Here is a 27,714-nt window from a genome sequence, read left to right as displayed (position 1 = left end):
GAAGGAGACATGAGAAAGATCACGGATTGCAATGTACTCTCGCCTCTTCTTAAAAAAAATCTGTAATGGCCATTTAGACTAGGTGGACTTGTACTCTAGCCTCTTCTTGCAAAAAAACAAAAAAACTAATGTAATGACCTTTTATACTAGATGGAGTTTAGAGTTTAGGGTTTAGAATTTAGTCCCATATCATTTGTTTTTATTGGCGGAGTGGAACTAGTGCTATAAAAGAAGAGGCTATGATTCAATTTTATTCATACCTTTCTCGGCCTTTTGGCTAAGATCAAGTGTAGTATCTGTTCTTATCAGTTTAATATCTAATACGTGGATCATTGATTCACTATGATATTAAATTAATTTTTGTTTTGGGGAGGGATCATTACAATAGCTGGCTACTAGATCCGGGTCATTGATTCACTATGATATTAAATTAATTTTTGTTTTGGGGAGGGATCATTACAATAGCTTGCTACTAGATCCTTCACGTGTCGTCCTTGTGTTGCACTTTTGCAGGGGTTCGGCGCACCCGACCAAGTTAAATTAAAATTTTATATTAAATTAAGTTTATTTTTAAATTATTAATTATAGTCCATGAAATTAAATCTTAAAATTTTATATATTTAAAAATAATTAAAATTACAAAAATAATTGAATTTTTTTTACTAATTTAATTAAAATTTTAAATTTGATTAGCTTATTCAAATATAATTGAAGAACCATAATTAGGGTAGTTTATTTTTTTTTTTAATTTGGTTATAAAAAATAATTTTACTCCGCCCAAGAAAGATAAATCACATACCAAACAACTTTCTAAGTGGGATGACATTTAATCCTTAGGGAATACCAATTTGATTACACCGTGAGGACAGAGTTTGGTTCGTTTAGATGTTATCAAGTTCTCAATTTAGTTGGTATTCAACTTTCGTTGACTAATCCTGGGTTGATCAATCAAGCCATGAAAATTTTCCACCGGTCCATCAATCGAGTTTTCTTAGATCAACCATCCATTAGAGAAAATTCATCCGTTAATTCACCGAGATTTAAACTCGATCCTTAAATATTTGGGAAACTAAAAAAAGTGCCCTACCGTGGTACTATTAAACAAGAACAAACTTATTTATTGCTTGAAACTTATTCAATTAGTTATTAAATTTAATAATTTAAACTTATTTAATTTTATTTATTTAGCATGTTTATAAAAAAGTTATTGATGATCATTATTCACCATTATAATTTTTCAAATTTATTCGTAAGTTATTGAAGCATGTCCAATTAATTAAAATTGTGTGTATTGAACGAACATAAATAACTCCGTATTAAACTGAACACTAAACTTATTTTTGAACCATTGGTTCATTTACCGCCCTATCCGGCATGCTTGGGATATGCAACAAGGAGACAATGATAGGGCATGCGTGGGAAGTGTACCGAGAGCACAATGTTGTTACCATCTCGATGATCTTCAACCAACTTCAAACCAATGCTTTGGATAAACAGGCTCGCTCAATCAAACTGATAAGTAGATTGTTCGATCACACCGAAAGAATTGGCCAAATGAAAGACCATGGGAAAACCCTAACCCTACGGTCTACAGAGGGCCCGAACTATAGGAGAATAACTCGAGGGGTGATTAGCTTCCAGGTTAGATTAACTAACATGTTAATGCGATTTCATACTAGGAAGAAACAGAGTTGGGAAAGTAGGCAACAAAGTTCTTTAATATATTTTGCAATGAGAGAAGGAAGCAGAAGGGCCAAAGTAAGATTGACTTTCCACATCTCTTCCCTTCAGGCTATTGCAAGTTGATATAAAAGAAACAAAACGAGTTCAATAGGATGAACCTAGCATATCAAATGAGAACCACCAAAACCTCAAGAGTAAGATGCATGAATTGAGACTGCCTCCTCAAAATATTTGACAATACGATTGATCATGTCTGAAAATTGAAAGGAGGGTGTGCTAGCAATGGTGACTTGGTTATTGGTTTGAATAAGACTTTTTCCTCTGAGACAAGGTTTTCCTTTGATCCCACACACACTAAAACAAACAAACAAAATGTTAGTGCCCAGAAATCAGTGGAAGTCTTTGGAGAAGGGCCTTCGACGCTCAAATCAGTAAAAATTCCGAATGGGTGAGTGAAGAACAGTAGAGAACGTTTATGTGAGAGTAAGCTTGAGATGTTGAACAAAACATACTTTGGCAACGGAGAGGGCTCCCTTTTTATACCACCTCTCATAACCTCGTAATCATGAGGTGATGAAGAATGTCAGAGGTTGATAATGGAAAGTAAAAAACTTGTGCAATAATTTTCCAAGGAATCTTCCCTTACCCACATGTGTATCTCTTTTGTTGTTTATAACTTATGCCATTGATGAGGTAGTTAAAGGAATATGCTGTCATAAGTGGTCGGTTGATGATAAACATGATAATCCCCCAGAAAGGTTTTGGAAGAATATTCTTTAACATAAGGTTGTTACTTTGACAAGTAGTTAGGATTTGCTGCTCATATTGTCTCATGAGGAACACGAACTCTCTAGTGCTCGTCGTGAAGACACGGACGCCATCAAGGGCATCCCGGGTTGCAGTCACATCGACACCCCCCGTAACGATTGCTACGCAGCTCGAAGGATCGACATCTGAAGTCGATTAGTGATGAGTTGAGCGAATCAGGGGATCAAACCCAGAGAATTCAGTGGAGAATTTGATGTGCTTACAAGGGAGCGAGGCGGAGATAAATTCTAGCTTGATACTATCACGAGTATAATAATTAAATTATTAATTATAATATTTGAAAATAATTTTTTTAAATCAATAAATATAAAAATTTATCAAAATCATGAGCATTGGGTTAAATTTAATTGGGATTAAAAATCAATATAAATTGCAGTTATAATAGTGTTTAGAATTTTTTTAATTAGGATTAAAAATAAACATAAATCATACTATAACTTATAATAGTGTTTAAATAATCAAATTTTTTAACCAATTTAATTTTTTGCTTTCATTTATTTTCAGAATTGAATAAATGGAATAAATCATTATTTTTTTAATGAAATTTTGAAATAACTTAATCAAAATTTTAAATTTGATTAGTTTATTCAATTAGGGTGGTTTATTTTTTGAATTTGGTTAGAAAAAGTGATTTTACTCCACCCAAACATCTCTCATCTATTAGGGTCAATTTATAGCTAGGGGGAAGGGGGGGTGAATAGCTCTTCATGCTTCATTGGCTTGATTCGTGATGAGGATATGCAGCGGATAGAACTCTAAGCAAAACTCACAACACAAACACAAGGATTTACTTGGTATCCACTTCAAGAAGAGGTGACTAATCCAAGAATCCATACACGACACGCTCTCCACTATGAAAAATACTTCTTCTCGGTAACTACCGGAGGTGGAGAAAACTCGTACAAACTCACACAACAAGATACAACTCTAAGCAAGAAGTAACTACAAGAATACAAATGAAAAACTTCTTCTTGCTTGATCTCTTGTTGATGAAGACGCCTCTGGACCCTTTGGAAAGTGCAACAACACCTCTCTTCCAAGCTCTAAGTCCGGCGGTGAGTAGTTAAGAATATCACGTGAGCGCTGGAAGAAGGCTCGAGTAGAACTACTGAGAAGAAAGCTCGCCACAGCTTTATACATTGCGCCTCTAGGGCCCCCAATCGATTAGGCTTGCTCCTAATCGATTGCCATGTGAGATCCGCGCCATCCTAGCCGTCCAAAGCTTGCTACTTGTGCAACGGTCATATCACAATTGATTGGTCTATCGATTGGGGAGACTTGAATCGATCAGCTGATTGATTTAGAGCGTCTTTGTGTTCTCACTCGAAAAGGCTTGAATCGATCGGTCGATCGATTCATCCTTTCTCTCGTCGTGTGAGATTTCCAACCCCAATCGATCGGTTGATCGATTGGGGATGCTTCTGTACTCACGATTCAAGCTCCCAATTGATCGGATGATCGATTGGGCTGCTGTTTATCGCAACACTTTCCCAATCGATCGGTTGATCGATTGGGCTTCGGTTCAATTGATTGGCTAATCGATTGACCACCCTTGACTTGCTTAACTCAAGCCCAAGGGTTCCCAAATTCAACGTCCAGTCAACCGTGACCTGTTGGGACTCCTCATGCCTAGCATTCTATCAACCTTGACCTACTGGGACTTCTTCACCAAGTGTCATGTCAATTCTTTGACCCACTTGAACTCTTCTCCTCGTTCAAGTGATAGGTCAACTTTGACCCACTTGGACTTACCGTCTCGTGCCAAGTGTTCGATCCCCCATGACCCACTTGGACTTCCTTCCACTAGATGTCCGGTCACCCTTGACCCATCTAGATTTCCTTGTGCCAAGTATCCGATCACTCCTTTGACCTACTTGGACTTCTCAACACCAGGTGTCCGGTCAACCTTGACCCACTTGGATTTCCACGTGCCTGGCTTCACTCACCAGGTCGTTCCATCTGCCTAGCTTCACTCACTAGAACTTTTCATCTGCTTGACTTCACTTACCAGGATTTTCACCTAGCTTCACCCACTAGGATTTTCACCTGGTTTCACTCACCGGGACTTTCACTTGCTTGGCTTTACTCACCAGGACTTTCAACTACCTAGCTTCACGCACCAAGACTTTCACCACCAAGTGTCCGATCAACACTGACTCACTTGGATTTTCCTTTCTACCAACCTTCCTGTTGGACTTGTCTTTGCCAAATCTCCAGTTAGAACTTTCCCAGTCAAGTAACCAGTCAACATTGACCTACTTGACTCTTTTTCACATCAAACTTGTCAAACTTTGACCAGAGGAGATTTGCACCAACAATTTCCCCAATTGGATGATTGCACCTACAATTTCCATATATTACCAAATATCAAAACTCAAACATCAAGACTCAAGCTTGAGCCAACTCAAGCTTAGTCAACTTGATCAACCTTAACCCAGGGATATTGCACCAACATCATCATCGACTCCAGAACCAGAAAAAAAAAGTAAATCACATACCGAACAACTTTCTAAGAGGGAGGATATTTAATCCTTAGGGAATGAACCCCGGAGAATGAAACACCTATACTACCAGAATACCAAATTGGCTACACTGCAGGGGAAGAGTTTGGTTCAAGTTTGGCTTGAGGTTGGTGCGTTTAGATGTTATCAAGTTTTCAATTTAGTTGGTACCAAGTATTCAACTTTCTCCGACTAATCCTAGGATGACCAATTTGACCCATGTAAATTTCCCATCGGTCCATCAGTCCAGCGTTCTTAAATCAACCGTCTATTAGAGATAATTCATCTGTTAATTCATCAAAACTGAAACTCGGTCCTTAAATATTTGGGAAACTAAAAAAGTACCCTACAGTTGTACCATTACAACTAGAACAACCTTATTTGATTGTTTAAAACTTATTCAACTAGTTGTTAAATTTAATAATTCAAACTTATTTTATTTATTTATTTATTTTACAAGTTTATAAAAAATTTATTGATGATGTTTATTCACCAATATACATGTTCAAGTTTATTCGTAAGTTGTTCTAGCTTGTCCAATTAATTAAAATCGTGTGTATTGCATGAATATAAATAGTTCCGTATCTAGTAGAACACTAAACTTATTTCTGAACCATTGGTTCATTTACCGCCCTATCCGATATGCTTGGGATATGTACCGAGAGCACAATGTTGTTACCATCTCGATGATCTTGAACCAACTCCAGACCAATGCTTTGGATAAACAGACTCGCTTAGTCAAACTGATAAGTAGATTGTTTGATCACACCAAAAGAACTAACCAAATGAAAGACCATGGGAAAACCCTAACCCTATGGTCTATGGAGATCCCAAACTATAGGAGAATAACTTGAGGGGTGATTAGCTTGTGGATTAGATTAACTAACATGTTAAGGCACTTTCAAACTAGGAAGCAACAGAGTTGGGAAAGTAGGCAACAAAGTTCTTTAATATATTTTGCAATGGGAGAAGGAAGCATAAAGGCCAAAGTAAGATCGGCTTTCCACATCTCTTCCCTTCCGGTTATTGCAAGTAGATATAAAAGAAACGAAATGAGTTCAATAGGGCAAACCACCAAAACTTCAAGAGTAAGATGCATATCATATGAGAACCACCAAAACTGCAAGAGTTAGATGCATGAATTAAGACTTCCTCCTCAAAATATTTGACAGTACGATGATCCCTATAAGTTAGCAACTTTGCCAATATCATGAGACATGGAGTGTAAAGACCCGCCTTCTAACTAAGCTGTAAGGCCGGACCGTCACATTATGCTATGCTAAACTATATCCATGACCATCACTAAATCTAGATGCGGAAGCTGTACTAATTAAAACTTTGCTAAGCTCTTATCATTTCTTTATTCTATATGTGCTAAGGGGTGTAATCTAACTATTCATGACATATTTTACATCCTCCATGGTCAAGGAACTGAACTAAGGGTCTTCCGGCTGTTGTCAGGCCTCCCAATCGATCCATGGATCGATTGGAATGGTCTAATCGATCCAGAGATCGACCCAGCATGCTACTGTATGCGGAACTTAGGTTGGATCGATCCAGTGATCGATCCAGCACGCCACTGTGCTCGGGGCAATATTCTGGATCGATCGGCTGATCGATCCAGACTGGCCAATCGATCCAGTGATCGATCCCAGGGCTTTCTGTTCGCGACAAAAGGCATCCGGATCGATCGGCTGATCGATCTAGGAGCTTACTGTTCGCGGTACGAACTTCTCAATCGATCGGTCGATCGATTGAGAAGCCTCCAATCGATCGGCCGATCGATTGGGGTTTCTGATTTCATACCAGAAGTCTGATTTCAGCACTGTTTCGTGCCTCAATCACACATACAAGTTCTAAAACAACTGGGAAACATACTAATAACACATAACTAGGATTATGAGCATAAATACTAACAATCTAAGCACGTCTTTCATGAGTCAAGGCATTAAAATAACTAGAAATGCAGAAAATAACATTATATGAAAACTAAAGTCTTAGTTTGCTAATTTCTCCAAGATCTTTATTCCAGGTTCCATCCACACACATCTTCATCATTGCATTGACCTCCAGCCTCCGCTAGTCCATCTTCCCTTTACCTTTATCTGCAGTATAAGGAAAATAGTATCTGTAAGCTTGAGAGCTTAGTAAGAAACCATCTACCTCACTAAAACATGCATACGATGTAATTTATATTTTTAAAACATGCTATTTGAAACATACAAATACTGAACATGTAAGGGCATAGCATGGCATACAAACAAACTAGTCATGGCAATAAGTGCTAACATAAACTAGCATATTGTATCAATAGAAAACTGAACTGATACACAAACTGAACTAAGTTAATTCTAAACTAATGCTAAAGCTGTACTGAATCCACATAACTATTTGTGAAGTTTTGAAAACTATTTTCATAAATAGATTAAAATAATAATCATGCTGTTGTTTGGGCCCGACAACTGTATGTGCTATGCGCGCATCCCTAACTAGACCCGGGTTTGCAAGTCCTGAATTTAGTAGGGTTACTAGGTTATCTGAATCTAGGGACGACTATGGGAGCCCAGCCCAATGGATATCTAATCCAGTACAGTGCCACTAAGAAAGTAAAATACTGAACATAAGCTAATAATTCTTATCTTGCTTTTACTAGGTTCTCTAAACCCAGAACTAGGTTATCTAAACCTAGAGGCGACTGTGGGAGCCCACCCATTGGACATCTAGTCCTGTAATAGTTGTAGCAAGACTAAATGAGCTATAAAAATGTTGCTATGGCATTTATCTAAGCTACCAAAATGCCTAAGTTGCATTTTAACTGTGCTAACAATTTAATCGGACACCTAGTGTGCGCTAATTCGCATCCTTTGTGTCGGAAATCTACATACTATTAAACTGAAGCATAAATTCATACGAAAGATACTTATACTGCAGGTGAGGGGTTTCTTACCTCCTGTTCGGACTTTCTTACAAATCAAATTGCTAGGTTTTCCGGAGGAGAGATCTCTTCGACGATCTTCTCGCGTCTATGCGTTCCTCTCGCGGAGGGGAGCATCCTCGTGTCGGAGTCGTTGCCGGAAAGTACCCCTATGGCCCTAGGGACGGAACCCTAGGTGTGCTTGTGGTTGGCGCCGAGAGAAGAAGAGGAGAAGGGGGGGGGGGGGCGGCGTGGCTAGGGTGAGGGTGAGGAAAAGTTACGTTAAAAATAACTCTTCACTTATTAATTCCCTATTTATATTAAGTGGTTAATTTCGCCCAACTCTAATATAAATTTAATTGCCTCCCTTTTCTTTCAGCACGGCCCTGCTGGGTTCACTTGGTTACTGGAGTCCGCTAAAAGTCGTAGGATCCAATAGGTCTCGGGTTCAATTCCCGCGTAGGCTATTTTATGATTCCATTTATTTTTGCTACCTCCGCTACTCTAAAAATTCTGTAAAAATATCCTAAAATTCCAGAAAAATACTAGGATATTTCTAATAATTATTTTGAGAATTTTTGGGCATTACAATCCCCCATACCTTATTAAAAGTTCATCCTCTAACTTAGAATAACTCTGGGTACTTCTGTCTCATGCTGGCTTCTGTCTCCCATGTTGCCTCTTCTGCTGTGTGATTTTGACAAATGACTTTTACTAATGGTACCTCCTTGTTCCACAATTTCTTAACTGCTCGATCTACTATCTGAGTAGGCCGACTATCATAGCTGAGGTCTTCACGGACTTGTACCGACTGAGGCTCAATCACCTGGGTGGCATCTGGGATATGCTTCTTCAGCATAGAGACATGAAATACATTATGAACAACTGACATTTCCTGGGGTAGCTCTAGCTCATATGCTACCTTGCCAACTCTTCTGCTGATAAGGTATGGTCCCACATATCTGGGACTTAGTTTGCCCATCTTCCCAAAATGCATTACTCCCTTCATGGGAGCCACTCTGAGGAACACTGAATCCCCAACTGAAAACTCTAAGGGTCTGCGCCGTGTATCAGCATAGCTTTTCTGGCGGCTTTGAGCTGTCTCTATCCTCTGGCGGATCTGCTGTATAGCTGCTGTGGTGTCTGCTACTAGATCTGTCTGGAGTTCTAGTTCCTTCTGTTCACCACTCTCATACCAGCAGATTGGAGATCTACACCTCCGCCCATAGAGAGCCTCGTAAGGTGTCATGCCGATAGTGGCCTAATAGCTGTTGTTGTATGCAAATTCTGCTAAGCTCAGATATTTGCACCAACTTCCCTTGAATCCTAGGGCACATGCTCGGAGCATATCTTCGAGTACCTGATTTACTCGCTCCGTCTGACTATCTGTCTGAGGATGGAAAGCTTTGCTAAATTTCAACTTAGTGCCCAATGCTGACTGTACACACTCCCAGAAGTGTGATGTGAATCTACTGTCTCTGTATGAAATGATGGTTCGTGGGACTCCATGTAATCTAACGATCTCCTTGAGATACAACTGAGCTAGCTGCTCCATGGAGTAGGATATCCTGATAGCTAAGAAGTGGGCTGATTTAGTCAATCTGTCGACTATTACCCAGATGGTATCAAAACCATTCGTGGTTCTGGGTAGTCCCACTATGAAGTCCATGGAAATATCTTCCCACTTCCATTCTGGAATCTGGTTAGGCTGCAGAACTCCTCCTGGTCTCTGGTATTCTGCCTTGACCTTTTGACAGGTCAGACAGGTGCTAACATATCTAGCGATGTCTCTCTTCATCCCAGTCCACCAAAAACGTCTCTTCAGGTCTTGGTACATCTTGGTGGAGCCAGAATGCATCGCATAAGGAGTTCTGTGAGCCTCATCTAAGATCTTCATGCGTAGTTCCTCCTGATCTGGAACACAAAGTCTGTCACCAAAGTACAATACCCCACTATTGGTCATTCTGAACTCTCCACTTTCTGATTCCGCTAACCCTTGCTTGATTTTCTGAATTTCAGGATCCTGTTCCTGAGCTATCTGGATGTCACCAAGCAGGATAGATGCTAAGGTCATAGTAGAGAGCTGTCCCACTATGAGTTCGAGACCGAAATCTGTGATCTCCTTCTGTAGGGGTGGTGACATGGCTGCTAGGGATAGTAAGGTAGCACTGGACTTTCTGCTAAGTGCATCTGCTACCTTATTAGCTTTTCCTGGGTGGTAGAGGATGTCTATGTCATAGTCCTTGACCAGCTCTAGCCATCTGCGCTGTCGCATATTCAGATCCTTCTGAGTGAAGAAATACTTTAGACTCTGATGATCTGTATACACTCTACACTGAGCTCTATACAGGTAATGCCTCCAAATTTTGAGAGCGAACACGACTGCTGTAAGCTCAAGATCATGAGTAGGATAGTTCCTCTCATAGTCTTTGAGTTGTCTGGAGGCATAGGCGTTCACCTTGCCATTTTGCATCAACACTGCTCCTAGTCCCAATTTAGAGGCATCACTATAAATGTCAAAGCTGCCTGTATTTTCTGGTAGAGTCAGAATAGGTGCACTGATCAATCTCCTCTTTAGCTCGCTAAAGCTGTTCTCACAGTCCTCTGTCCACTGAAACCTTCTGTTCTTTCTGATAAGAGCTGTCAGTGGGGAGGCTATCCTAGAGAAATCTTCTACGAACTTTCTGTAATAACCTGCTAATCCCAGAAAGCTTATGATCTCACTGGCGTTCTTGGGTCTTTTCCAACTACTCACAACTTCTATCTTACTGGGGTCTACCCTGATACCATCCATTGAGATGATGTGACCCAGGAAAGACACCTGATCTAACCAAAATTCACATTTCGTGAACTTAGCGTACAGCTGGTTCTGCTGAAGGGTCTGCAATACTATTCTCAGGTGCTCGGCGTGTTCTTCCTGAGTTCCTGAATAGATAAGGATGTCATCGATGAATACGATAACAAACTTATCTAGGTATTCTCTAAATACCCTGTTCATGAGGTCCATGAAAGTAGCTGGAGCATTTGTCACGCCAAAGGGCATGACTACGAACTCGTAGTGTCCGTATCTAGTCCTGAATGCTGTCTTGGGTATATCCCCTTCTTTAACTTTCACCTGATGATAACCTGATCTGATGTCTATTTTCAAAAACACTGCTGCTCCCTTTAGCTGATCAAACAGGTAATCAATTATGGGAAGAGGATACCTGTTCTTGATTGTGACTTGATTCAGTGCCCGGTAATCTATACACAGGCGCATGCTCCCGTCCTTCTTCTTCACGAACAATACAGGCGCCCCCCATGGTGAGTGACTAGGACGTATGAAGTCTTTGTCAAGTAGCTCTTGTAGTTGTTCATGAAGTTCCTTCAGTTCTGCTGGAGCCATGCAGTAGGGTGCCTTGGAGATAGGATTTGTACCGGGAATGAGTTCTATCTCAAATTCAATCTCCCTGTCTGGTGCTAGACCTAGTAACTCCTCAGGGAAGACTGCTGGGTAGTCACATACGACTCAGACCTCTGCTAGCTGTTGGTCCTTGTCATGTCTGGTATTGACTACATGTGCTAGGAATCCCGTACATCCTGAATCCATTAATTTCTGTGCTCTTAGAGCTGAGAGAAACTTCTTGGCCTTTCTCTTTGGTTCTCCGATGTACTCGAACTGTACTTCTGCTTCCGGTTGGAATACGACTTTCTGTTTACGGCACTCTATAGAGGCACTGTATCTGATCAGGAAGTCCATTCCAAAGATGACATCATAATCAGTCATTTCTAGCACTATCAGATCACAAAAGAGTTCTCTGTCTGCTATAATGACTGGCACTGCTCTGAGCCAGTGCGTGGATGTCATAATTTCTCCTGAAGGTAGCATCGTCAAAAATTGGCTACTGAGTACCTCTGGAGGTATCGCTAACTTCTCGACAAATGCCCTGGATATATAAGAATGGGTTGCCCCAGTATCGAATAAGACAGTTGTACTTTGCTGTAGTATACTAATCTGACCTGTAACAACTGTCGAGGCATTCGCTACGTCCTCTCTGGTGAGTGGGTAAATCCTCGCATTGGTCGTAGCTGGAGGGGCTTCTAGTCTGCCCTGGCTGATGTGTGGACCATCTAAAACGACCTGCATCTGATGTAGCTGTGCTGGCTGGCCTCCATACTGTATCGGCTGTGGTTGAGGAAGACTTGTCTTGTTCGAGCATTGCTTAGCCATATGCCCTTCTTGTCCACATTCAAAGCATCCTCGTGTTCCCTTGCGACAAACTCCTGGGTGAAATTTCCCACAAGTAGCACATTTGGGATAACTAGGCTATTTGCTGGCTGGTCCTCCCTTTAGATAACTCCCTGGTTTGCGTTTGTTGCTGGAGTTCCCTTTCCAGTTAGAGCTATGGCCCTGTTGTTTCTGAGTACTTGAGCCTCCTTGCCCTTTGGACTCTGAGAGGACTTGCTTCTGCTGCTTGATATTATTCTGGTAGTGCTCGGTGGTCAGAGCACTGCTGACTAGTTCCTCGGTGGTTTGCGGCCTATGAACGCCGCCAGCCACGTTCATTGCTATTTCCGGCCTCAGCATCTTAAGCATCAACCGAACTCGTTCTTTTTCTATGCTGACTAGTTCAGGGCATAGACGAGCCAATCTATTGAATTTCTTCACGGCTTCCTCAACTGATAGGTTGCCCTGACGAAACTCAGTGAACTCGTCGTAGTGGCGGTTCGTGACCCGCATGTGAAAGAACTCCTCGAAGAATTCTTTCTCGAAGTCAGCCCATGTCATCTGGTTTACTGGGCGCTTCGCTCTAATTCTCTCCCACCACATACGTGCATCTCCTGTCAAGCAGAAGGAGGCGCACTTCACCTTCTCATGTTCTGGCCAGTCCAGAAGCTCCATCGTACTCTCTAGTGTTTTGAACCAGGCCTGAGCATCCCATGGTTCACTAGTTCCTGAGAAATTCTCTGTCTTGACTCTCTGCCACTGGTTCAGATAGACTTCTCTTCTTGCCTCTATTGCTGGGGCTACTGGTGCTGTAGGCTGGACTGGTGGAACCTCTAAGACTTCTGGCGTTGCTAAGTTTGGTTCCGAGGTGACTGTGGGAGTATTCTTCCTGTTGCTGTTCAGCTAGCTGTTGCTGTAACTGAGCCACTAATGCTGTAAGGTCTGGGGGAGGCACTGAACTGCCTGCCTCATGCTGGGGCTCAGTAGCTGGTGCCCTTCTAGCTGGGCGTCCTCTTGCCATTTATACGGGAAAAGAGGACATAGATAACTAATACTATCACATTTAACTATTTACTATAATCAACCATGTTAAACACTATCATATATCAACATGTTTTAGCTATCTATAAACATGACAGTAAGAAAACATAAGTAAGAGGAGAGGCGTTCTTACTTAGAAGCTGCAGGTTCAATGCTGATGTATGTGAAGGGAGTATGGAACTTCCAGCTCTGATACCACTCTGTAAAGACCCGCCTTCTAACTAAGCTGTAAGGTCGGACCGTCACATTATGCTGTGCTAAACTATATCCATGACTATCACTAAATCTAGATGCGGAAGCTGTACTAATTAAAACTTTGCTAAGCTCTTATCATTTCTTTATTCTATATGTGCTAAGGGGTGTAATCTAACTATTCATGACATATTTTACATCCCCCATGGTCAAGGAACTGAACTAAGGGTCTTCCGGCTGTTGTCAGGCCTCCCAATCGATCCATGGATCGATTGGAATGGTCTAATCGATCCAGTGATCGACCCAGCATGCTACTGTATGCGGAACTTAGGTTGGATCGATCCAGTGATCGATCCAGCACGCTACTGTGCTCGGGGCAATATTCTGGATCGATCGGCTGATCGATCCAAACTGGCCAATCGATCCAGTGATCGATCCCAGGGCTTTCTGTTCGCGACAGAAGGCATCCGGATCGATCGGCTGATCGATCCAGGAGCTTACTGTTCGCGGTACGAACTTCTCAATCGATCGGCCGATCGATTGGGGTTTCTGATTTCGTACCAGAAGTCTGATTTCAGCACTGTTTCGTGCCTCAATCACACATACAAGTTCTAAAACAACTGGGAAACATACTAATAACACATAACTAGGATTATGAGCATAAATACTAACAATCTAAGCAAGTCTTTCATGAGTCAAGGCATTAAAATAACTAGAAATGCAGAAAATAACATTATATGAAAACTAAAGTCTTAGTTTGCTAATTTCTCCAAGATCTTTATTCCAGGTTCCATCCACACACATCTTCATCGTTGCATTGACCTCCAGCCTCCGCTAGTCCATCTTCCCTTTACCTTTATTTACAGTATAAGGAAAATTGTATTTGTAAGCTTGAGAGTTTAGTAAGAAACCATCTACCTCACTAAAACATGCATACGATGCAATTTATGTTTTTAAAACATGCAATTTGAAACATACGAATACTGAACATGTAAGGGCATAGCATGGCATACAAACAAACTAGTCATGGCAATAAGTGCTAACATAAACTAGCATATTGTATCAATAGAAAACTGAACTGATACACAAACTGAACTAAGTTAATTCTAAACTAATGCTAAAGCTGTACTGAATCAACATAACTATTTGTGAAGTTTTGAAAACTATTTTCATAAATAGATTAAAATAATAATCATGCTACTGTTTGGGCCCGACAACTGTACGTGCTATACGCGCATCCCTAACTAGACCCGGGTTTGCAAGTCCCGAATTTAGTAGGGTTACTAGGTTATCTGAACCTAGGGATGACTATGGGAGCCCAGCCCAATGGATATCTAATCCAGTACAGTGCCACTAAGAAAGTAAAATACTGAACATAAGCTAATAATTCTTGTATTGCTTTTACTAGGTTGTCTAAACCCAAAACTAGGTTATCTAAACCTAGAGGCGACTGTGGGAGCCCACCCATTGGACATCTAGTCCTGTAATAGTTGTAGCAAGACTAAATGAGCTATAAAAATGCTGCTATGGCATTTATCTAAGCTACCAAAATGCCTAAGTTGCATTTTAACTGTGCTAACAATTTAATCGGACACCTGGTGTGCGCTAATTCGCATCCTTTGTGCCGGAAATCTACATACTATTAAACTGAAGCATAAATTCATACGAAAGCTACTTATACTGCAGGTGAGGGGTTTCTTACCTCCTGTTCGGACTTTCTTACAAATCTAATCGCTAGGTTTTCCGGAGGAGAGATCTCTTCGACGTTCTTCTCACGTCTATGCATTCCTCTCGCGGAGGGGAGCGTCCTCGTGTCGGAGTCGTCGCCGGAAAGTACCCCTATGGCCCTAGGGACGGAACCCTAGGTGTGCTTGTGGTTAGCGCCGAGAGAAGAAGAGGAGAAGGGGGGGGGCGGCGTGGCTAGTGTGAGGGTGAGGAAAAGTTACGTTAAAAATAACTCTTCACTTATTAATTCCATATTTATATTAAGTGGTTAATTTCGCCCAACTCTAATATAAATTTAATTGCCTCCCTTTTCTTTCAGCACGACCCTACTGGGTTCACTTGGTTACTGGAGTCCGCTAAAAGTCGTAGGATCCAATAGGTCTCGGGTTCAATTCCCGCGTAGGCTATTTTATGATTCCATTTATTTTTGCTACCTCTGCTATTCTAAAAATTCTGTAAAAATATACTAAAATTCCAGAAAAATACTAGGATATTTCTAATAATTATTTTGAGAATTTTCGGGCATTACATGGAGTGCCTCATAATAACATGAGAAGGAATTGAAATCCCCCTTATAGTTTCAAAATATCTTAGAGATTTTCAAACTCTTATCGATTCATTCCTTAATCATTACCACCATCACTTTATCTTGGTTGACATGCCATGTGTGTGCCACACCTCTTTTCCATTGATGATATTAATGACTAGTGTGAAATGCCATAGTTTGAAAACCCACCCTTGGATATTCCCAGAGCATTTTGAAAAGGGAGGTAAACTTCAAGAAGAAGAAATGAAAATTTCCTTTATTATTTGGATTTTATAGGCTACATAATACTTTTGAACATATAAAGAATACCTCTCCTGTACCGAGGTGTCTTCCACAAGGTTCGATAATATCAAATGATATTCGTTGGTTGGTCTGCTCAGATGATCTCTATAGTCTTAGAGGACATATGAAAATCTCATGATGTTTTGTTTACATTATACAAGAAAAAAAACTACATTCATCTATTCTGCAAGAAAAATCACATGAGCTTGCCCTGAGAACAAGCAGTGAAAAATATGTTGATGTGTTGATTTAGATAGTAATACTTTTAGTTCATCTTTTCTTGTAATCTCCCATGATCATTGAGCATTGTTATCATTGCTAAGTGACTTTTTTCTTGTTTGTTATGATTGTTCGTGACACATGCATATCTTGAGTAAAAAAATTTGCATGTGATCAATGTACATTCAGATTGTATGTCCATAGTGAAGTATAGTGTGTCACATGGTTATCGAGAGACATATCTCAACAATCACATAAGAGTATATAAGCTCCTCTTATATCTACTACAACCTAATCAATTATTTAATTTTAATCAAATTTATTATTTATATAATACTCTTATATTAAAATATTACTTGGTCAAAATCATTTAAATTTTATTAAAATTAATTTAAATTATTAAAATCATTTAAAAATATTTGTAGCACATACCTAAATTGTTGTTATGCAACTCCTAGTGACGAGCCGAGCGAATCAGGGGATCAAACCCACAAACGGCTTTGGCGGAGAATTGGATCACCATATGAAGGAGCGAGGCGGAGAGAGGGTGAGCGACGGAGGAGAGGTCCACAAACGGCTTCGGCGGAAAATTCGATCAGCTTATGAGGGAGCGAGGCGATGAGAGGGTGAGCGACGGAGGAGAGGTCCTGCTCGTCGACGCAGTTGCAGTGGCGAAGCAACAAACCTTAACTGCCTCCAAAACAAAATCGAAAGCAACAAGACTCTCCTTTCTTTTCCGCGACCAAGGAGAAGGAGACTTGAGAAATATCACGGTTTGCAATGTAGTCTCGCCTCTTCTTAAAAACAACTCTAATGGCCATTTAGACCAGGTGGACTTGTACTCTCGCCTCTTCTTGCAAAAAAAAAAAACTACTGTAATGGCCTTTTATACTAAATGAAGTTTAGAGTTTAGGGTTTAGAATTTAGTCTCATATCGTTTGTTTTTATTGACGGAGTGGAACTAGTGCAATAAAAGAAAAGGTTATGGTTCTATTTTATTCATACCTTTCTCGTCCTTTTGGCTAAGATCAAGTGTAGTATCTGTTTTTGTCAGTTTAATATCTGATACGTGGACCATTGGTTCACTATGATATTAAATTAATTTTTGTTTTGGGGAGGGATCATTACAATAGCTTGCTACTGGATCCTTCACGTGTTATCCCTGTGTTGCACTTTTGTAGGGGTTTGACGCACCCGACCAAGTTAAATTAATTTTTTATATTAAATTAAGTTTATTTTTAAATTATTAATTACAGTCCATGAAATTAAATCTTAAAATTTTATATATTTAAAAATAAATACAAAACACATAAAAATTATGGATTTTTTTTAATGATTTAATTATTATTTACAGTTTTTGAATAAGAAATTTTAAAATTAGAATTGAATAAATTGATGTTTTCTTAGATGAATTTTAAAGTAATTTAATTAAAATTTTAAATTTGATTAGGTTATTTAGGGTAGTTTATTTGTTTAATTTTGTTAGAAAAAATGTCACGCCCCGAGTGAGTCTCTGTCCGATGAAATTTCGACAGCACCTCCCCTGTACGGGTGACAATCTGAAGCACTTCTACAGGCATAATATACCTCAGCCACATGCGGCTGGAATCATAACAATAAAAGAAAACAAACACCACGCAGTTAATATCAAATTCAGCCTCTGGCTGACACAACCACGCAGTTAAAAGTAAAGCAGCCCACTCGGCTGCACCAAAACCAAAACACAACAAAAACTGACAGAAACCAAATACAACCAAACACAAAACTGCTAGCCGGCTAGGCTTACACAACCAACAACATAACACCCGGAAACAAAATCAGAACACAAATCGAAATACAGAAATTTCATATACCAAGATAAAACAACAGAAAGGCAGCAATATGTCTCTGATGTGACGCGGGGACCAGCAGACAGGATGCTCCAAGCGACACCATAAATAACCTGGTACCTGAAAAGATAGTGTCCACGGGGGTGAGTTCAACAACTCAGCGAATACCAATAGACATGCCTAGTAAGATATATCTAACAACAATAAACATGGAATACAGCTTCCTAATCATATATATAGGAAAGATGCAAAATTGAAAAATAACTGAGGAAGCTGTACTCACCAGGAACTCCTATCCTGATCTAAAGGGTCATCAAACCGATACGCAGTATGTCTCCTGTATGCATGTCAAACAAATGCATCCACCAAAATGCAGCATATAAGTGCAGCAAACACAAACAAATAAAGGCAATCAATGCATATGATGCTAATGATGCGTCCTGGTCACCCCTGACGCCAGTCAGTCCTCTCACACACAAATGGCGAGACCAAGTGGGTAGGGCTGTGACAACCGTGCACTCTGTCGTCACTGCTCCTGATGAGTGACCGAGTGGACGAGATGCTGTCGGAGTACTCCTGTCCTGTGACCCCAAATCATAAATGGGGGAGCTCAATGCTCTCATCTCCCGGTACACGATGACGGGGAGGAAATCTCTGCCGGCTACCACGCTGACCACGCTGCTACACTAAATGCCAGCGGAGCCAAACAGAGCGAAACTGACTGCCGGCTACCACGCTGAGTCATATGACGAACGGAGCCAAACAGCAGAACCGCCACACACCCGCATGATATACCACTAAACCATGAGTGGGGGTGTGTGCAGTACATGTAACTGGCGATGGGCTCAACCATAGTGGAGCCGACAATCGCACAGCATGCAATCATGATGCATGTCACTATACATAGCAAAAGCTGATCCACATAACCATATCCATATATACAAAATGGGTACTGTAAAAGCGATGGTCACATACCAAAATCTAGAGTACATTGGTCAGATAGAATATCAAAACATATGTCCCGAACATAACAAGTATGGTATATCCTGATCAGCATAGAAAAATCCATATATATATAATATGGGTACCACAGTATCAGTAGGTCAAATCCACAGATCTAGGGTATACAGGTCCTCTATGATATAACAACCTAGATCCTAAACATATCCCCCTTCCATAGCATATGTACCAACAATATGCACAGTTCAAAGTCACAAGGTCTAGGTACACGAATCATATATGATAATATCAATAGAAATACACCATCCAGGCATGGCATTAAAAACCTAAGTATCAGATAATTTGGATACACATGCCAGAAACAAAAATCCAGAGGCTAGTCCTAACCTCGGTAAAGCATGGTATGTCACTTACTCTAGAAACTAAGATATATAAGGTAATAAAGTACTCATGGCAGTAAGACACTCATGGCAACAAATCATGTGATATAAGCACGAATACATCACAGGCGACAAACCTAACATGCTATGGATATCAAACAGTGACATACCAAAGACAAACATGTTCATTGCTTGTAGTTATAAAGTACTATGCATATCCAAAGACAATATCATAAATGATAAGTCAAGAGGTAGCCGCCTTCCGATGTAGATCGAGCTAATCAACCTCTATGTCGAAGTGCTCGTCCTGAATCCGTATCTTGTAATAAATCATATGGTTTAGCTAAGTTTTATTGTAAACCAAAATAGCTAAACCTAATTCTTCATTTACCCGGAACCCTAATTATTCCATCATTCGATATTATCTATATTAGTATCCGATTCAAGTCCAAATTCCCAGTAGCAAGACTTAGATCAGATCATAATTTAGGTAATCAATGCTTACCCTATCCTCAAGTTTATCCAAAAATCTCCCACCATACTGCAGCCACCCTATCAATAAACACTTCTTGATCAATTTGACAAGAATTCAAAATGCTAAAATACTATGAATCAGATCTAGGCCCCATATAGAGATCAAATGAATACCATCGTCAGAAATCAAATGGGAAATAGAACAAAGGCACAAATGCTCACCATGTTCTACTTATACTCGCATCCAAATCCTTGTCGATCTCCCTGCACGAACAATGTCGGGAGAAGAGGCACAAGCAAGACATTGATTGGGTGATGTAGCAGAGTCCGGTAATAGGAGTTGCGACGTACAGAGACGTGACAGAAGATCAAGTCTAGGCTCGAGAAAAGGAAACCTACAACCAGCCAGCACCTCTGTCAGCCTCCGATCAGGTCCACCGTCAGAGGAGGAAGGGAGTCTTCGGCGTCGGTGATTGTGAACCCAAACTAGGGCACGTCCTGGAGGCTAGGGCAGAGGGGAAGAGAGGAAAGGAAAGTATGCGACGGTGGAGAGGCTAGGTCACGCGACAACTTGAGTGTCGGCGAGAAGAGGAGCGATCGGGTCCGGGGTTCCTGTGGCCGGCGGTGGATCTAGGGCACACGGAAGGAGTGGCCGGAGAGGGCAGCGGCAGTGGCGTCGTCGGCGTCGGCAGAGGAGAGGGTGGCAGTGGGTTTGCGGCGCCGATTGGGCGACGGCGGCGCCGTAGGGCATGGATCAGTGAGGAAAAGGGGCGCGGGTTTGGGGAAAGGAAACGGCGTTTAGAGGAAATAAGAAAAAACAAAGAAAATGTATTTATAAATAAAACATTTCCTCACTTAAACGGGTATCCTAAACAGGCTTTATTCGTACCCATAAATTTGTCCCCTCTAAACCTGACGTACGTGCTCCGAAAAATTCCCAGAAAATTCCTAAAAATACCGGAAAATTCCCCTATCGTTGTTCGCCATTTTTCGGTATTTTACATTCTCCCCCACTAATAAAAATTTGGTCCCCAAATTTTATTATCTACCATCAGCAAATACTAACAACAGGCAAAGAGTATAGATACTGAACGGTAAATTTAACCACATACCTCATATGAACATATGGGGGTATCGAGCTCGAATAGTAACCTCGAGCTCCCAAGCAGCCTCCTCATCCGTATGATGCTGCCATCCGACTTTAACCAGCCGGATAGTCTTGTTCCACAACTAACGCTCTTTCCGGTCTAAAATCTGTACCGGAACCTCCTCATAGGTAACACCAGGCTAAAAAGGAAACTGGAATATCTGTCAGTACATGTATCGGGTCATGTACGTATCTCCTCAGCATCGATACGTGGAATATATCATGTACGCCTGACAGGGACGGTGGTAGTGCTAACCGGTAAGCTACCGCTCCGATCCTCTCCAAGATCTCAAAAGGGCCAATGTACCGCGGAGCTAGCTTACCTCTGAGGCCAAATCTCTTCACCCCTTTCGTGGGTGAAACTCACAGAAATACATGGTCGCCAATAAAGAACTCTAAGGGTCTACGTCTCTGATCAACATAACCCTTCTGGCCGTCTTGCGACCCTGACATCCTCCGTCTGATAGTACGGTCCAACTCTGTCTCATGCTGAGCTCTATGAGGTCCCAACAATTGGGCCTCCCCAACCTCATCTCAGAGAGTGGGTGTCCGACAAGGCCTACCATACAACGCTTCAAATGGTGCCATCTGGACAGCCAAATGCAAACCGTTGTTGTAGGTGAATTCTACCAATGACAAATGGTCCTCCCAACTGCCTCCAAAATCCAATACACAAGACTTCAGCAAGTCCTCTAGAGTCTGAATAGTCCGCTCCGACTGTCCATCTGTCCGCGGATGGAAAACTGTACTGAATTGGAGCTGTGTGCCTAAGGCCTGCTACAAACTCTGCCAGAAACGAGATGTGATCCGGGGTCTCCATCTGAAATGATAGTCAAAGGAACATCATGTAATCTGATGATCTCCCGACAATACAGGTCTGCCAATCGATCTAGGGAATCAGTCCTCCGGATCGCTAAGAAGTGCGCTGATTTAGTTAATCGATAGACGATAACCCAAATCGCGTCATGCCTCGTCGTGTCCTCGACAATCCTACCACAAAGTCCATGGTAATGTGTTCCCATCTCCACTCAGGAACAAGAACCTGCTGAAACAATCCGGCAGGTATTTAGTGCTCAACCTTCACCTGCTAACAAACAAGACATCTAGCTACTAAATCCGCGATGTCTCCCTTCATACCGTCCCACCATAGGAACGCCTCAAATCTTGGTATACACGGGTACCGCCTGGATGGACAGCAAACCATGAGCGATGAGCCTCCGGAAGTAACTCCTATAAGACCGGATGAGACTGAAGTACGCATAATCTGCCTCCGAAGTGTATAACACCCTCCTCGTCTCGTGTGAACTCGGTCTGCTACCCGGAAGCTATCTGGCTGCAAATAAACTGCAAATACTGATCAGCAGCCTAAGGCTCTCGGATCCTCGTCCTGATCGACGACTGAGCAACCATGGTAACCAGAGTACCCTGCTTTGTCTGTCCTATCCCCTCAAGGCCCAAATCGGAGAAACCTTGAATCAAGTCTGTGACCACAACTCGGTGGCAAGCTAAAGTCCCTCTAGACTTCCGGCTAAGTGCATCGGCAACCACATTAGCTTTTCCCCATGTGTGATAGCTAATGGTACAAATAGTAATCTTTCAGGAATTCCATCCTTCTCCTCAGTCGGAGATTAAATTTCTTTCTAAGTGAATAGATATTTGAGACTCTTATGGTCAATGAGAATCTCAAATGTAACGCTATATAAATAATGTCGTCAAATCTTCATGGCAAACATAATGACGACTTGCTCCAGATCATGTACAGAGTAGTTCTTCTCATGTTCCTTCAACCGACGAGAAGCATAGGAGTCTACTCTATCGTGCTGCAATAGAACAGCGCTCAAACCCTGAATAGATGCGTCGGTGTAGAGGACAAATCCGTCCTCCCCAGAAGATAAAATCCAAAAATCGAAGCCGACACTAGTCTCCGCTTCAGCTCCTAGAAGCTGGTCTTGAAATCCTCAGTCCAAGTAAACTTCACGCCTTTCATGGTCACGCGTGAAAGTAGCATAGCTATGCGGAAGAAACCCTCGACGAAAGGTCTATAATATCCTGTGAGTCACAAAAGACTGCGGATCTCCTACACTGATTTCGGCTGTTCCCAACGGTAACAACCTCTATCTCCTGTGGATCCACGGTACACTCCTACTGGTGACCGTGTGTCCCAAACATCATCACAAAAGATAATCCAAATCAGCACTACTGATAATCACATATAGATATTCTCGTCGAATCATCTCTAGATCTATGCAAATGTGGTGCACGTGACTCACCTCAGATCCGTAATAAATCACAACATCGTCAACAAAGACAATGGAAACCGATCCAAACATTCTAGGGATACCCAAATCATTGAGTCCATGATAACATCTAGGGCACCACAAGCACTAATGGTAAAACCAAGACACATAATGTCCGTATCACAGACATTCCTAACCATAAGATCCTGAACAATAAACAGATCTAATCACCAACGATATATAATCACCAAAGAATTGAACCTCCAGTGTGAGAGCAATGCTCTATCACACGAAATACCACATATGTGGGAGCAACGCTCTACCACAAGAAATCCTCCATATGTGGGAGCAACGCTCCACCACAAATAATCCAAAATATGTATCCACAATAAATATGGGAGCAATGCTCCGCTACAAACAATCCGCAATATGTAGGAGCAACGCTCCACTACAAAACAATCCCTAAATATGTGGGAATCCAGAATATGTGGAAGCTACGCTCTACCACAAACGATCCATAACATGTGGGAGCTACGCTCTACCACAACAATACTTAAGTGCCCAAAGCACCTAACTATCTAGCTAGAGACTGCACAAGATCTCTCTACCACAGATCACTGTGGGTAGCCTAGGGTATAACCACCCAGTAAGCAAATCAAATCCATAGTCAACTCTATCATCCTCCTAGTGGGTCGGTCACCCACTAATAGGAGAATTAGTTGACAAGGTAATACAACCAATGTCATAATATAGACATTTAACATTCTACATTCCACATAAGTAGACTCATCATGATGCTACCTACCATACACCTGGCACACGTGCACACACAACATATGTATGATCGACATAATCCTCCTTTTAGTACACACCAAACATACTCATAACAAAGGTATAAACCATCGTGATACCTCCAACAATGCATACCGAACCCGTGTGCACATATCAATATAGGTATAATCGAGAATACACCTCAAACAACATTCACTTGACATATATACACCTATGCCAAGAGTATAATCAACATATACTTCCAGTAAAGCATACTAAACTCAGGTGCACTCACAAATCAAACCTAATCAACAAAATACTTCCAATAAGACACTCACACCCATGTGCACATACCACGACACAGATTTAAAACGATAAGATACCTCCAGTAAAACAATCAGACACGGGTACAATCTACTAGAACCCCACAACAATCAGACTGGAAAAGTATACCCACAATAATCATCATCTGGACAAATATACACCCACTACATGCAATTTAAACCATCCATCATAACACTCCTACAACACATAATAATCATATGTACATCACATAGATATGCAGAATCAGCATATTTAATCCAATCAACTTGATATTCCATATGCTACCTTCTATGTTATCCAACTAGGTGCATACAGTCTAAAATAAAAGTCCACATGGAATAGGATACATCGATCCTCTATAGACTGACCAAACCGATAATGGTATATGGCTAATTCAGTCTTTTCCACATCAGTACAAGTCATGTACCCAAATGTACTCTAGATATCTAACTAAGCACAAATAATCAAAAGATTCGAACCTCTAAAAATAGAGTATGACAGTCCCCTACTGATCAAACCAACAAAACTAAATCAGTCATCTACTAACTAATCAAGATTACATTAATTCTCTACCAGCAGCTAAAGTATATCAATCCACGACTACTCAAGTCGACAAACGTAAATCAGTCTCCTACTGACCGATCTAACAAAAGTAAATCAATTATCTACTGAAAAAATTAACTAAGATAAAATGATATACTACTGGCTAAGTCAACATGAATATGTAGATACTACCCACTACACAGCTAATAATAGCAGAGGCTGGTATGTGCCTCAATCTGCTAACCAACTAATAGTAACAGCAGCTAAAAAAACTACTGGTGTATGATATGATAAATCACCAGAATCTGTAACCCTTAATCTCTATCAAGGTCGATCATCATCAGAGTTTTACCTAATACATAAAATATATGCTATCTCAACTAAACAGGTACAAGTAAAGAGTGTTAATACATGTCATAAACTGTAATAGTCAACGGTGCATATACTAACAAAAAGGTAGGATAGCAGTATACCAACATACCTCCTATAGCTTGGAGATGTCCTGCTGCTGCCAGGTCCCAAAACCCGAAAAGTCACATCGAGAAAACCAAATCACGAAATCCGAAACACAGGGAAAATAAGACTCGTAAGCCGAGCTCTGATACCAAATAAATTGGTATTAGATAAATCTCGAAAATCCAAAACACAAAGCAAGTATCGTATACCTGCTCTGATACCACTAAATTGTCACGCCCCGAGTGAGTCTCTGTCCGAAGAAATTTCGACAGCACCTCCCCTGTACGGGTGACAATCTGAAGCACTTCTATAGGCATAATATACCTCAGCCACATGCGGCTGGAATCATAACAATAAAAGAAAACAAACACCACGCAGTTAATATCAAATTCAGCCTCTGGCTGACACAACCACGCAGTTAAAAGTAAAGCAGCCCACTCGGCTGCACCAAAACCAAAACACAACAAAAACTGACAGAAACCAAATACAACCAAACACAAAACTGCTAGCCGGCTAGGCTTACACAACCAACAACATAACACCCGGAAACAAAATCAGAACACAAATCGAAATACAGAAATTTCATATACCAAGATAAAACAACAGAAAGGCAGCGATATGTCTCTGATGAGACGCGGGGACCAGCAGACAGGATGCTCCAAGCGACACCATAAATAACCTGGTACCTGAAAAGATAGTGTCCACGGGGGTGAGTTCAACAACACAGCGAATACCAATAGACATGCCTAGTAAGATATATCTAACAACAATAAACATGGAATACAGCTTCCTAATCATATATATAGGAAAGATGCAAAACTGAAAAAATAACTGAGGAAGCTGTACTCACCAGGAACTTCTATCCTGATCTAAAGGGTATCAATATGTCTCCTGTATGCATGTCAAACAAATGCATCCACCAAAATGCAGCATATAAGTGCAGCAAACACAAACAAATAAAGGCAATCAATGCATATGATGCTAATGATGCATCCTGGTCACCCCTGACGCCAGTCAGTCCTCTCACACACAAATGGCGAGACCGAGTGGGTAGGGCTGTGACAACCGTGCACTCTGTCGTCACTGCTCCTGATGAGTGACCGAGTGGACGGGATGCTGTCGGAGTACTCCTGTCCTGTGACCCTAAATCATAAATGGGGGAGCTCAATGCTCTCATCTCCCGGTACACGATGACGGGGAGGAAATCTCTGCCGGCTACCACGCTGAGTCACCTGACCAACGGAGCCAAACAGAGTCCACCATCTGCCGGCTACCACGCTGCTACACTAAATGCCAGCGGAGCCAAACAGAGCGGAACTGACTGCCGGCTACCACGCTGAGTCATATGACCAACGGAGCCAAACAGCAGAACCGCCACACACCCGCATGATATACCACTAAACCATGAGTGGGGGTGTGTGCAGTACATGTAACTGGCGATGAGCTCAACAATAGTGGAGCCGACAATCGCACAGCATGCAATCATGATGCATGTCACTATACATAGCAAAAACTGATCCACATAACCATATCCATATATACAAAATGGGTACTGTAAAAGCGATGGTCACATACCAAAATCTAGAGTACACAGGTCAGATAGAATATCAAAACATATGTCCCGAACATAACAAGTATGGTATATCCTGATCAGCATAGAAAAATTCATATATATATAATATGGGTACCACAGTATCAGTAGGTCAAATCCACAGATCTAGGGTATAGAGGTCCTCTATGATATAACAACCTAGATCCTAAACATATCCCCCTTCCATAGCATATGTACCAACAATATGCACGGTTCAAAGTCACAAGGTCTAGGTACACGAATCATATATGATAATACCAATAGAAATACACCATCCAGGCATGACATTAAAAACCTAAGTATCAGATAATTTGGATACACATGCCAGAAACAAAAATCCAGAGCCTAGTCCTAACCTCGGTAAAGCATGGTATGTCAGTTACTCTAGAAACTAAGATATATAAGGTAATAAAGTACTCATGGCAATAAGATACTCATGGCAACAAATCATGTGATATAAGCACGAATACATCACAGGCGACAAACCTAACATGCTATGGATATCAAACAGTGACATACCAAAGACAAACATGTTCATTGCTTGTAGTTATAAAGTACTATGCATATCCAAAGACAATATCATAAATGATAAGTCAAGAGGTACCCGCCTTCCGATGTAGATCGAGCTAATCAACCTCTATGTCGAAGTGCTTGTCCTGAATCCGAATCCTGTAATAAATCATATGGTTTAGCTAAGTTTTATTGTAAACCAAAATCGCTAAACCTAATTCTTCATTTACCCGGAACCCTAATTATTCCATCATTCGATATGATCTATATTAGTATCCGATTCAAGTCCAAATTCCCAGTAGCAAGACTTAGATCAGATCATAATTTAGGTAATCAATGCTTACCCTATCCTT

At 41.1% G+C, this 27,714-nt stretch overlaps 1 long non-coding RNA gene, 1 other non-coding gene and 1 pseudogene across 2 annotated transcripts; 2 read left to right on the top strand and 1 right to left on the bottom strand.

Annotated features, from left to right (window-relative positions):
* The first annotated feature begins 256 nt into the window (after positions 1 to 256).
* On the top strand, positions 257 to 431 carry LOC122044477 (annotated as a pseudogene).
* A 16,709-nt stretch (positions 432 to 17,140) lies between these two features.
* Positions 17,141 to 17,338, top strand: LOC122044817. The gene has a single exon (XR_006129816.1). It is a non-coding gene; the product is annotated as a U2 spliceosomal RNA (small nuclear RNA).
* A 2,480-nt stretch (positions 17,339 to 19,818) lies between these two features.
* On the bottom strand, positions 19,819 to 20,167 carry LOC122044457. Its single transcript, XR_006129562.1, has 3 exons — positions 20,134 to 20,167; positions 20,005 to 20,046; positions 19,819 to 19,860 (listed from the first exon to the last, which is right to left on the bottom strand). It is a non-coding gene; the product is annotated as an uncharacterized LOC122044457 (long non-coding RNA).
* Between the last annotated feature and the right edge of the window lie 7,547 nt (positions 20,168 to 27,714).

The sequence above is a fragment of the Zingiber officinale genome, chromosome 2A (assembly GCF_018446385.1).
Source record: "Zingiber officinale cultivar Zhangliang chromosome 2A, Zo_v1.1, whole genome shotgun sequence".
NCBI lineage: Eukaryota > Viridiplantae > Streptophyta > Magnoliopsida > Zingiberales > Zingiberaceae > Zingiber > Zingiber officinale.
Note: the sequence above shows the minus strand (reverse complement) of the source record. Positions and strands in the feature narration are given on the sequence as shown.